General features: G+C 35.0%; 1 pseudogene; it reads right to left on the reverse strand.

The window, feature by feature from the left end:
* Positions 1–1252: 1252 nt before the first annotated feature.
* Positions 1253–3376, reverse strand: LOC110740918 (annotated as a pseudogene).
* Between the last annotated feature and the right edge of the window lie 328 nt (positions 3377–3704).

Consider the following 3704-nt stretch of genomic DNA (forward strand, 5'->3'; position numbering starts at 1 on the left):
CTATCTATCAATTTTGATATGTATATCACAATTTATTTTGTCAATTCAAAGTATATCTAACCATAATCTGAATTCATCTTAAAGACATTTATAAATTTATAATTTTTAAAATTGAGAAACTTTCATAGCTGCAAGAGACTAAGTAGAATTAGTGCCAAGTATTGGGGAATTTCTATTGTCATGGGTCAAAACCTCACATTTATTTCCCTAATTACTTCTTCCAGTAGTCTCTGCTCTAGTTCTATATAGCAGGCCCTGTATTTCAGGACCCAGAATTTTTCTTTCCTCAGGCAGCTCTTGTTACCAACTGTTAAATCAGAAATTATGCAGGATTTGAGATATTACCCTGTTAATATAACTGCCACAATTTTATAAACACATATGTACACACAAACACACACACACATATAGATATGTACACACATACATGTATATATATATGGATTCCTGCATATATATGTATATATATAGTATATATGAAGTGTATCTAAAATATATAAATCTCTATATATGCGTGTATATGTCTATCTCTGTTTTTGTCAATCTATATCTATTAATATGAACGCTATACTTCTAGATCAGAGAACAGACCTTTTATTTACTCATATCTAGAACAATCTTAGAAGCAGTGGCTGCCCATGCACTAATTCTCCACAGAGTGAAAAAATGGTAGCAAAATGTACATGCTCTGTCCCCTGTACATGCAGGGCTTTTGCACCAGACAAAATGCATCTGAGAATTACAAAACCCGGAACTTATTTAGGAAAGCTGGTACATTACACCATTCTCCCTCTGAAGAAGAGTGAGGGAGGCCTTTGTTCTGGAATGTAAGCACATCCTGTCTGAGAAAGAGTGAAGGAAGGGGGCTGAGGAGGTCTTTAACTCTCTTTTACTACTCTAAAATATAAACAAATGACTTGGGATTCATTATCCTTAGAACATAAGCAAAAGGATTCAAGGAAGAAGCAATTTTACTTTTCATTGACAAGAAAAAAAAAATTCTGACTTCAAAGGCATGCTTGCCATGCAACCTTCTTTAAATCAAGATACCAGTACTCTTTGCTCTGAAAGCCCTGACCATGCAGAAACATGCAAATATTCATGAAGCCTTATTATCCAACACCACCATAATGTGTGTAATGGTTAATAATGAGTGTCAACTTGATTAGATTGAAGGATGCAAAGTATTGTTCCTGGATGTGTCTGTGAGGGTGTTGCCAAAGGAAATTAAAATTTGAGTCAGTGGGCTGGGAAAGGCAGACCCACCCTCAATCTGGGTGGGCATGATCTAATCAGTTGCCAGTGTGGCTAGAATAAAGCAGGCAGAAGAACGTGGAAGGACTTGACTTGGTGAATCGTCTGGCCTTCATCTTTCTCCCATGTTGGATGCTTCCTGCCCCAAATATAAGAACTCCAGGTTCTTCAACTTTTGGACTCTTGGACTTATACCAGGGATTTGTGATTTGTCATGGCCTCTTGAGCCTTTTGCCACAGACTGAAGGGGGCACTTTTTTGGCTTCCCTGCTTTTTAGGTTTTGGGACTCAGACTCGGTTCCTTCTGAGTCCTAAAGGCCAGCTTGCAGATGGCCTACTGTTGGACTTCACCTTGTGATCTTTTGAATCAATTCTCCCAACAAATCCCCCTTCATATATACACATATCCTATTCTGTCTACTTAGAGAAGCCAGACCAATACAATGTGCTTCCTCATATATTCACCAATCCTGGGATTATAAACTCCAATAAATCTCTCTCTTCTTTTAAACTATGGTCCTCAAATTAATAGCACGTCTTTTCTTCTATCATCCTGAGCAGCTAACAAACAGTTTTCAATAATTTTAAACAATTCTCAAAAGATAACAAGAGCCAGTACCTTCAAATGGTTGGTGATTTCTTCTTTATAAAAGACATCCTCAATGAAAGGAAAGTCAAAGTGTGAAAATAGTATGACCAAGACAAAACAAGTATGGGATAAAGAACAAATTCAGCACCCAACAATTTATGCTGCCAAAGGTTCCTTCATTTCAGCCTTGCCTGATAGTAGATCCTCCTCCTACCCAATGACTTTTATTACTGAAAATGTAATTTTGCATTGTACAGCCTCCACAAGTTTTGATATGGAAAGCTTTAAATGTTGTTCTAAGTGTTTAAACAGTGTTCTTTGTCTTTCCTTTTTCTTTTCATATTATTTTAATTTAGAACTAGAAAACATCTTGGAAGAAATAAAAAGGAAGAAACCACAAAGTATTCAGCAACCTTTCACTCCATGAGCTTCTCAAACCCTCACTTGTTCACTCATCCCTAAGATGGAAAACACTCCTCGAAAACATATTCAGCTACCAGCAATTATGTTATTAATAGGAATATGAACCAATTACATAGAAAATCCAATGAATCCCATTATAGCAAATCTTATTGCTGTTGCCATGGCAATCTTCTGAAATTCTTTTCTATCAGGTTCGGAGCATCTTTTAACCAGCTGAACTGAGTCTTTTACAAGCTGCCAACTTGGCTCAACAAACTGCATTACATGATCCATGATTGCCTGAACCAGTTAAGATGCCCAAACCATGTTCTTTCATTTGAGGAGACAATCAAATATTTTTGAACAGGATTGTGTCCATAATGGTAATTTATAATAATTATTTCAGTGGCAATTGGGTCAAAATATTAATGTGGATAGATAGGAGACCAGGAAAACACGGCAGAGAATATTGCAATAATCTAGGTGTAAGACCATACATACATAAATCGTTGTAGCAATTAAAGTAATAAAAAGAAGACTTTGAAAGTAGGAGAAATTTGAAAATAGTAACTTATACACGAGTTTTCAAGTATGGGAATAGTTAAAATTCAAAATCAACGACACTTATGTGGTGAGGATAATGAAAATATCCTTGATTAAAAGTAAAGTAAAAAAAGAGAACCCAGAAATAAATCCATGTATTTACAGTCAACCTGTTTTAGACAAAGTTGACAAAAATATACATTGTGGAAACATACATCTCTTCAATAAATGGTATTGTAAAAACAGGATATCCATATGCAGATGAATAAAATTAAACCCCCATTTCTTGCCATACAAAAATTAAATCAAAATAGATTAAAGACTTAAATCTAAGGGTGGAAACTATAAAACTACTAGAAGAATACATTGGGGAAATGCTTCAAGACATTTGTCTGAGCAAAGATGTCTTGAGTAAGACCTCAAGAGCACAGGGACTCAAAGCAAAAATGGACAAATGAGATCCCATCAAGCTTACAAGCTTTTGCATAACACAGGAAACGATTAACAGAATGAAGGACAATCTACAGAATGGAAAGAAATATTTTTAAACTATTCAAATGGCAAGGAGTTGGTCAACAGGTATATGAAAACATGCTTAACATAACCAATCATGAGAGAAATATAAATCAAATGGCTTTTATCCAAAAGTGAGAAAATAAAAAAAGCTAGCACGGATGTGAAGAAAAATGAATCTTTGTACACTGTTGGTAGGAATGTAAATTACTAAAACCACCATAGAAAACAATATGGAGGTTCCCCTAAAAACTATAAATAGAACTACTTTATGATCCAGAAATCCCACTGCTGAATATAAATTCAATGAAAATAAATCAGTATATTAAAGAGATATCTGCATTCTCATTTTTATTGCAGCACTATTCACAATAGCCAAATTATTGAATGAAACTAAGTGCCC

The sequence above is a fragment of the Papio anubis genome, chromosome 10 (assembly GCF_008728515.1).
Source record: "Papio anubis isolate 15944 chromosome 10, Panubis1.0, whole genome shotgun sequence".
NCBI lineage: Eukaryota > Metazoa > Chordata > Mammalia > Primates > Cercopithecidae > Papio > Papio anubis.